Here is a 9,689-nt window from a genome sequence, read left to right as displayed (position 1 = left end):
TGAGAGAGCGGTAATCTAGCCTCGAGATTCCTCCACAAAACATCCACAGTAACAAAAATTTCTCCGTTAGTTTCTCAGGACAGTGTTGACCTGTTGTGGTTTGCCCTGGAGTTATCTGTATTTTGATGCTAACTCCACTGCCCCAAGGACAGCTGCCTAGTCACGGACTCAGGACTCAGGTGACTTCACCAGAACCTTCTCCCCATTGGATTTGTAAAATACAGGTGAGGGGCAGGTACAGGATAGAAGGAGGCCTGTCACTGGATGAGAAGGAAGGATGTAAGAAGTTTGAAGGAAGAGGAGGAATGGAAAGGAGAAAGAGACAGGAGGAAGAGGGAAAGAAGCCATGGCAGGTGATGTTAAGATTCTGCTCTGTGTATTTACAGGTTATTAATGTTCTTAAGGGATGGATGGTACTGAGCTTTGTGTGTTTAGGTGTGCAATTATATCTTACCAATTGGGTCAAAGGTTATTGTGTTGTGTGTTCTTTTATGTGACGGTTTGAGTGTAGGAAAGTGTGCGGCGGCAGGAGACACTGGGCCGCCACGGAATTGGGATGTGTTTCTGCCAAGATATCTAGCAGATATCTTGGAGGCACCACGGTGTGACCTAGTGGGGATAAAAGACAACTTTACTTTTTAAAAATTTTTTATATTTATACAACAGTGACCCTTGCATACAAAAGTGTCACACATACTTCTTGTTATTTAAAAAAAAAATTTTTTTTTTTACTTTGCATTTGTGGTGTGTGTGTGTGTGTGTGCGTGCGTGCGTGCGTGAGCGCTAATTCCAGTCACTCATATGCACACGAGGGCCTGTGGAAACCACAAGAGGGTGTTGGCTCCCCTAGAGCTGGAGTGTGTGCGAGCTGGCAACGTAACCCTCCCCTAGAAGAGTAGTAAGTGAACTGAGCCACTGAGCCATCTCCAGCTCCATGCACAGATTTTAACACATATTAAACTAAGTCATCTCAGTGGGCTCCACACTTCTGAAAAAAAAATGGGGAGGGGCAGGTCATATAATGTGATTATTCTGGAATAAGGTTCTGCTTCTGGGCCAGGAGGAAGTGTGGGATGGCTTAGCAAAGGGGGTCAAAGGCTGCCCTGCCAAGGGACAAACAAAGCAGCCAAGGGGACAGTGAGGGGACGGAGGATGCTGGGCAGGTCCCTGCCTGCTGCTGTCACAGCTGGTGGGTATTTTAACACACGCTTAATAGCCTAACCCTGAAGCCAGCTCTGCACATGGTAAAGTCTGGAGTCCTGAGGATGGTGGTCCTGGGAGAGGGTGGTGGTCAGAAAGGGCTTCTTCATCCAAGCCTGCCAGGGAGGATGTCAACCAGCAAGGACAAGGTAAGTCAGAATGGTCTATCATCCTTCCTTGGAAACAGAAAGGGGACTGGCCATGTTGGAAGTGGAGGTTTTACTTCAGTTTGACACTTTCAGATTGCTTGCCTTCTTTCCCCCAACTAACTTTCAAAAGGGTGAAGGATTCTGGCACAAAGTTGGGACATTTCAGGGGCAGGGCTTCCTATAACTAGGCAACCAGGAGGTGGGGTCAGAAGACTGGCAACTACAGTTCAAGCATGAGTTCAGACTTGGGAAAGGAGGAGCCACAGGGCTGGGCGTGGAGCTTGGAGGTGGAGCTTTGCCTAAGCTGCTCGAGGCCCTGGTTCAAACCTATCACCAAGAGAGATAGGAAGTCAGAGTCTGCCTTTCACCCAGCTGCTTTGCCTGAGGTGGCTGATGGCGGCGGCTGCATCCTGTCGGAGTTGCGTAACCATTACATAATTCTCCCAACTGACAGTCTGGGGACAAATGACCTTCCAATGACTTACACGCAGGCAAGGACAGAGCCATTTTCTGCTGTAGCGGCATAATTGATCTGGAAACAAAAACCAGAACAAATAGTTGTTCTATGTGAACCCAGACAGGCTTCTACTTGTAAAGATTATAAGAGAATGTTCCTCTGTAGTCTTCCAGTTAGCAGTTTAAACAGCGACTTAAATGAAACAAACACGTCCAGTCTTTGTTGAAAAGCCAAGTCCTAAGGGCTTCCCACCTGGGAGGGCTGAGGCAGGGATGGGAATGGGAGCTGGGGCATGCACGGGCGAGCTGGGTTTGGAGGTGCAGGCCCTGGAGGCCCAGGCAAACCACTCACAAATACAAGGCCTGTAAATTTAGGCTACAGAGAGATGGGTTGAAGGCCCAGCTGCTACAATGTATCAAGTCTGTCTCAAAATAAACCGTAAAACTGAAGGCCGGGGGTGTGTGGCTCAGTGGAGGAATGAATACCTGCCCTATGTTCAAACCTTAGCACAACAGGTGCACGGACACACACACACACACACACACACACACACACACGCACTCATGCACCCAAGGGCACACTCATGCACATCAACCCTATGGTGGGGGCAGCAGGCTTCTAGATATGGTGAACTGTCAAGGTCTTTACCGGGACCGTCTGTACCTGTCAGTGTGTTCTACTTCCCTTATCCCTCAGGTAAAGACTGTGTGTGTGTGTGTGTGTGTGTGTGTGTGTGTGTGTGTGTGTGTGTGTCCTTTCATATGTGTCAGCACAAGAAGAAAGGCTTCTTGTGTAAACTGCATCCTGAGAGGTACACTTTCCTACCCCCTCCACAGAAGAAAGCAGGCACCGATTTTAGCACGAAGCTAAAGCTTCCCACTTCCCAGGCCGTTGGCCTTAGGAGACTGGCCCAGCATCCCCCAAAGCCCTGATGATCTCCTCTCTGCAAGGGGCTCTTCCGAACTCTCTCCACTTACTCTCTGACTTTAGGTTTTGCTAAAGGTCATGTCTTTGGCATTTCCGGGTTTTCTTACCTAGGACTGAAAACAACAGTCTCCATCTAGGACAGCTGAACTGCTCTCCTTCCCCCACACCTTCTCTGATGTATTTCCTGTCTTCCCCCAGGGATGGGAAGTTCCCAGAGGGTGTCCGTAGCCACTGAGGCCAGCAGTCAGTGCTCAATTAAACTTCACTGGGATCCATCAGAAAGCTCAACTAAATGTGTTTGATCCATCAGAAAGGCGTAAACCAGGCTCAGAGAACCAAGCTCTGGAATCCTGGCCTTTCCTTTCCATTCAAGGTTGGTTTCCGAGGGCACGGCAACCAGTAATCCAGCCTCGCTGGCTCTATCTTGTCTGTACTTTTCAGCGTTAAGTACAGCTGTTCTTGCCTTGGACGCTTAAAACCCAGCAGTTCTCAACCTTCCTAACCCTGTGACCCTTAAATACATTCCCTTATGCTGTGGCGATCCCTATCCATAAAATTATTTTTTTTTGTTGCTACTTCATAACTGTAATTTTGCTGGCACGAGTCAGAATATAAATATTTTTTGGAGACACAAGTTTGCCAAAAGGGTTGCAGCACACGGGTTGAGAACTGCTGTTGAACCCTTACAGCTCAGGGAATCCGTCTCTGCATGGGGAGGCACATTAGAACATGCGCTTGCCCTCCACTGCACAAGCCCAGACTGTGGTCAGCTGCTCCAGGATGTGAGTATATCCCAGAACGGTGTACAACTGGGACCAAGTGATGGATTCCTAAGCGAGAGCCCCGCCCTGCAGCTGCACCTCCCGCATAGCTTTCTGGTGAAAGAAATCTTGGCTTCAAACCCAAACCGATCCTACCCTTTGTAGTGCTGGCCTCTGCAGAGTGCCTGGTGTAGGATTGCGCCCTCTAGTGGACAGAAAGAGAAGTAAAAAAATCCCACATCACAAGCGCTTTAGCGTTTGAGGACTTCTTTTTGCAAACCTCGGGGGTATTTTTCCTCAGGTGTTGTCCACTTGCTTTCGAGACATGTTCTCTCACTGGCCTGGAACTTACTAAGTAGGTTAGACCGGGGGGCAGGGAGCCCTAGGATCTGCCTGCCTCTGTCACTCCTGGGTTGGGATTAAACACCACATCCAGATAACTTTTGCTTGGGTACTGGGGATCAGAGGTCCTTGGTGTGTCCTTGCTTCGCCAGGCAAGCACTTTACCAACCGAGCTTTCTCTCAGGCACTAAGGCTTTCTGGACCACTAATTTCATGGGGTTATTCCTTATGTAATCCAGGGAGGCAGAGGGCCGGGCCTGCCCAGGACATGCCGAGGCCACATCTTAAGCATGCCTATGCTGTCTGGGGTCAACTAGTCAGCGCCTAGCATGTGTAGGCAGCCGCAGGGTCAGGGGATCTGATAGAGCAGATAGAAGGAAACAGGTTGGCTGGGAACTCTTGCAGCCATGTGCAGTAAATATCCTAGGCTTCCGTGGAGTCTGTAGTTCCCGAGTCCCAGCGTTGAGCTAGAAGCTGACTGCTGTGCAGTCAGTAAGACGGCAGCAGAGGAGGCCGCCTGGGGTGGAATTTAGAGGGTTTGGTGCTGGAGCTCAGGCCACCCTACCCTGTGATTTGATCACCTCTTCACTAGTCCTTTCCCTGCTCTGGGCAAACATCTGCCTCAGAGGTCCCAGCGCACACTCAGCATGGTGGTGGCACTTGCACCTCACCATGAAGACCCAGGCATGACCGTGAACTTGAGGCTAGGCTGGACTACAGAATGGGATACTGTCTTATTTTTTTTAAAGATTTATTTCATGTTTGTGAATACACTGTAGCTGTCTTCACACACACCAGAAGAGGGCATCAGATCCCATTACAGATGGTTGTGAGCCACCATGTGGTTGCTAGGAATTGAACTCAGGACCTCTGGAAGAGCAGTCAGGGGGCTCTTAACCACTGAGCCATCTCTCCAGCCCTAGCATACTGTTTTAAATAATCCCAGTACTTGGGAAGCTGACGCAGGATTGGGGGTTGTTTGTGTCTAGCCTGGCCTACACAGTACGTTCCAAGTCATTCCTGTCTCACAGACCAAGCAGTGAACTCTTGGTCCCTCCAGTGCTCTCCTTGGACTGACTGAAGAGCCATGGGCTCTAAGTACCTTCTTCTACCCCAGCTACTTCCTGCTTGCTGTTAACCAGACATGCGCTCAGAGGGGCCCAGAAAACTGTTAAACTGGACCACACTGGTCCCAAGGACCTGCGGACGGGAGGCCAGGGTTGACTGAGGGGCAGACTGGAGCCACCATGAAGACACTGCATTCTGTGGGCAGGAGAAACACCCCACACCAGGATGAGTCAGGGACAGCCACCAAAACAGTCTACTCCACAAAGATTAGTACCAGCTATTTTTTCCCGGTGTACACTGCATCTTGACACCTTAATTTAGGCAGCACAGTCTTTTTCTGGAGACAGCACGTGGACCATAGTACCGACTTCGTGAGGCCCGAATGTGAAGCGATGCCAGGAGCCTGAAGCTATTGCAGCTTCCCTCCTGCCTCCGAGGCACCAAGCTCCTTCCATGGGATGCACCCACTTTACCTGAGGAGCCATCACCGTGACGTTCACTGTTAGGAAGGCACTCCGGGTGCAGAGGGGGAGGTGACGTGCCTAAGACCACAGGACCTGAAGCCCCAGAGGAAAACCCACGAGCTTCTGCCTCCACAATGAGCTCTCCCTGGGTCATGGCTTAAACGGCTCCTGTACACTGGGAACTTGCATGGTGCCTCTGCCGTAGCTTTGAGTGCTTCGGATTATGGTCAGTGGTTGCGAACCACGAAGGACTTACATCACAGGATTGAAATGACAGCCCTGCAGACAGTGGGCAAGCCCTCCAGGAGTTGTCAGCTGGATAACGGGATGGTGAGACCACAGTGGCCCAGTGAGTCAGAGTGACATGATGTAAGCCAAGGGGGCTGGCCCCTGGCACAGCAAGGTCAGAGTCCAAGTCAGTCTCCCAACTACTGCAAATGACCCATGCACAGTACGGTAGCTAAGCCTGTTCTTGTGAACCAAACACTCCATGCCAGCAGTGTACTGGATCTGAGACAAGGTTCCCTCGGTGTTCGAGCAACTGAGCAGAGGTAGGGACCGTGTTACGTCTGCTCCTGCTGAGGACATGGGGCCAGAGGGACCAAGGATATACAACAGAGGTAGCACAAAGGGTGACCCCATACCCACCCCCAGGCAGCTCTAACTCTAAGGCTCTTAGGAGAGGCAGCTGCTCAGCCCTACGGGAAATACAGCCCCTGACACCTAACCGCAAGGTTAGTCAGCAAGAAAGGGCTCCTGTGGGTTTAAGAGGCACATCAGCTGGGCCTGGAGTGATGCCTCACCGGTTAAGCACACTGACTGCTCTTGCAAGGGGACCACGGTTCTATTCCCAGTACCCATGTGGACCCTCACAACCATCTGTAACTCCAGCTTGAGGGGATTCAATGTCTCCAAAGACCCAGAACTACATTCGGGCATACACATAAAATAGAATTCTTGTTTTTCTCCCTTCCCAAGACAGGGTTTGTTACCAGACTGTCCTAGAACTTGCTTTGTAGACCTGCCTGCTTCTGCCTCCTGATGCTGGGACTTAAGAAGCGCAGAGGCAGAACCAGCTTCAGTAACCTCAGTGCACACAGGCGTCCAGATCCCAGGACAGGCACTCTCTGCCCGGTAATTCCTATTCACGAGTGCTAGGGAAGCCCAGAAGGCTGTGGGATCCCAGAGGCCCTGGACATCTCCCATCCAGACACCTCTTGCAACTCAATTTCCTTGAGGACACTGTGCCCCTAGTCCCTACACTCCCTAAAGAAATCTTTGGATAGCTGTGTGCTTTGTGCCCCCAAAACCTGGGAGCGGGGTCATTTAACATTCGTTGGCCATACAAACCCACGCTTGCCACAGCAGCAAGCACAGGGAACACCAGGAGCATGAAGAGGCTGGGTGTGGTGATGCACACCTGTCACCCCAGTACTCAGGAGGCAGATGCAGGTGGGTCTGGGTTCCAGGCCAGCCAGGGCTGCACAGTGAGGGAGACACTATCAAACAATGAGAACAGAGAGAGGTCAAGCTCCATTTATTTGCAGCCACCACACACAGCAGTCCTCAGCCAGTCAACACCCAAAGAAGCAAATCAAGAGTCAAACCCAACAGGTCCGGGTACACGCAGTAGGGCCAGATTCACATCCAGTGCACACGGACCAATCTTCCAGTCAAATGACCTGAGAAAAGAGGGCATACACCACCAATCCTCATTAAACCGCAAATCTCAGTATTTAGTTAAAAACACCAGCCCACAAACCATGCCCCCAGGTGGGTGTGTGAGGTGCCCAGTCTCTCTCTACAGAAACTGCTGGTACTAAGGACTGGCCACCTAGCCAGGTCAGTGACTTCCTGTAGGTCAACAGATGAAGCAGCTAGGCCTCTGGTGGCCGAGGACTCTGCAGCTCAGCACCACTTGGAATTCATTCCTATTTGACCTTCCTCCCTGGGTCCCCTCCAGCCACGCTTGCTCCACTCTAGCATGCCTGCGTCCCTGCCCCATCTGCACATCCCTCGCAGGACTGTAGCAGTCTGTGTGTGTGTCTCCTTCCCGCTACCCTATATTACTTGGTGATGTCTACTTGGACAGGCACTAACTCCCTAATAAGCAGGACTTCTCAGACATACTACAGCACATACTCTATCACTGAGCCACACTCCAGCCCGGCCCATGTGCCCCCACCCCCACCCCCAGGGAGGAGCACCTGACACGCATGAACCATGGCAGGTTCCTGTCACGGTTCTTTCTGAAGTGCGCAGACCCAGGACCTCCAAAATGGTCATTGGTGGCTCCCTGTAGCTACTTAAAATACAAATTCTAGTCCCTCAACCACACTGCAAAGGCAGGCTAGTGGGGCCCACGGCTGCTCAGGTGGGTCACGGGGAACTTTTTCTGCCGAGAGAGTTTGTTTGGGTAGTACTGTTGCCTCATCCAGCGATGTCTGAAACCACAAAGGTGTGCCCATCTTTGTTTAGCTCCACGTGGGCGGGGCAGATACCCATTGGGCAGACACTTTCCCAGCCATGAGCTTCAGCCCCGGCATCATATAAACTAGGGGTGGCCCAGGATGCCCTTCATCCACCAGTCCAGAGATAGAAGAAGGAGAACTAGAAGTTCAAAGGCCACCCTCAGCTACTTAATAACTAAAGGGCAGCCTGGACTAAGTGAGACCCTATCTTTTTTTTTTTTTCAGAACTGGGGACTGAACCCAGGGCCTTGCGCTAGCTAGGCAAGCGCTCTACCACTGAGCTAAATCCCCAACCCCGTGAGACCCTATCTTAAAGAGGGGTGGTACAGTTGCTGGAGAGATGGTTCAGCAGTGAAGAACACTTGCTCTTTATAGACAGGACCTGGGTTCAGTTCCCAGCATCCACAGCGGGGCTGACAACCCTCTATACCCTCTCTATCACCACTTCCAAGGAATCTGGTATCCTCTTGTGACCCTGGGGGTACCAGGCAAACGTTCACACACATGAAATAAAGTCTTTTTGTAAATAAAAAAAAATCTATATCGAGGAGTAACGGGACAAATACTTATTTTTGAAGGACACAATCCTGTTTGCAGTATCATACATGACCACCAAACTGCTGCTAAGATGCTCACACCTGTTACTGCAAATTCAAACCCCGGGGAGGATGCTCCTCCGGGAATTTACTTTAGGTCAAGGTCGGGCTGTCTGGTACAGGGCTGCACCCACCTAGGGCAGGGTCAACCACACAGGAGCCTTTCCCCAGACCGTCCACCTCAGGACACTGTACCTCCAGGTCTGACATACCTGGGTCACCCAAGCTGAAGTCACTTGAAACTCTCCTCGGAAGAAAGGAGTTACTGCGTGCTTTCGTCCAGTCGCTGGGGATTGTGTATTTCATTTTCTGGGTGGAAAAAAATATAACTCAATTTAAGCGGATGACCTCGTGCACCCCCGAAGAGCTAAAGAAGCCTGTGCACCGCCGGTGATGAGGCCGGGGCAGAGACCTCCTACAACCCCCGCCCATCCCGCGGCCGTTTGCGGGCCCCGGGTCAGCTTCCTCCCGTGGGAGCCCCGGGAGTGGCTTCCAAATCCCACGAGCGCCTTCTGAAGTATCCACGGCCCTCTCACAGTCTACATTCCACTCTGTACGAAGCACGCGAGTTCTTCTCCCCGGCGGAAACAGCTCCGCAAACGCATTTCCGGCCGGAAGTGAAAACTTACCATCGAGACGGCCGCTAGAAGGTCGCTCTAGGCTTTGGGCCATCCAGGGCGGCCTTAAAGGGGCCGCGTTCTAGACGCGGTTAGAGCGGCCAGAGTTTCCCTGAGCTGTGGGACCTCGTGTACAGGGGCGCAAGCGGGAGGGACTTCCCTGAGCGCAAGGAGCTGGCCCCTGTCTCTTTACCAATCACGCAGCCCTGTGCAGGACGTTGGGCCATTGGTACAGACCAAAAAGCTGAGCTTCCAGAGGGGTCAAGTGACTTTGAGTCCATCCAGCCAAGTTGTTGCAAAGGCAGTTGAAACCCAGCCGGTCCTGCTGTATAAACCTGTGACCTTCCAACGCAGTATGGGCCCATTGGTGGGATCAACTGATCCGTCGTTGAAGTCACCATCCTCTTGACCCAATGGTTCCCCAAAGTTGCACCCGGAATCAAACCTTCAACAGAGAACTCCTGGGGGATGTCACACAGTAGTTCAGCAAAGGGTTAGGGTCTGTGATGTGGCATCTCTGGGCTAAGACCTCCAAACTCCAAAGTGGTATCCAAGTCCTGCAGGCAGTCCCAGGTTTCAGTCATCCCAAGGTATCTCAGGGTCCGAATAGGAAATTCCACGACATTTTTGATCCTTT

The 9,689-nt window shown here is 51.6% G+C and overlaps 1 non-coding gene and 1 pseudogene across 2 annotated transcripts; both read right to left on the bottom strand.

The window, feature by feature from the left end:
* Positions 1 to 4,970: 4,970 nt before the first annotated feature.
* LOC100912002 (uncharacterized) lies at positions 4,971 to 9,248 on the bottom strand (annotated as a pseudogene). The gene is made up of 3 exons (XR_015632425.1): positions 9,065 to 9,248; positions 8,648 to 8,739; positions 4,971 to 5,036 (listed from the first exon to the last, which is right to left on the bottom strand). The product of XR_015632425.1 is annotated as an uncharacterized LOC100912002 (transcript).
* Positions 8,425 to 8,611, bottom strand: LOC134478778 (small Cajal body-specific RNA 16). The gene has a single exon (XR_015632482.1).
* Positions 9,249 to 9,689: the final 441 nt, after the last annotated feature.

The sequence above is a fragment of the Rattus norvegicus genome, chromosome 10, assembly GCF_021556685.1.
Source record: "Rattus norvegicus strain SHRSP/BbbUtx chromosome 10, alternate assembly SHRSP_T2T, whole genome shotgun sequence".
In the NCBI taxonomy this organism is placed as follows: Eukaryota; Metazoa; Chordata; class Mammalia; order Rodentia; family Muridae; genus Rattus; species Rattus norvegicus.
This window is presented reverse-complemented; position numbering and strand designations above follow the sequence as displayed.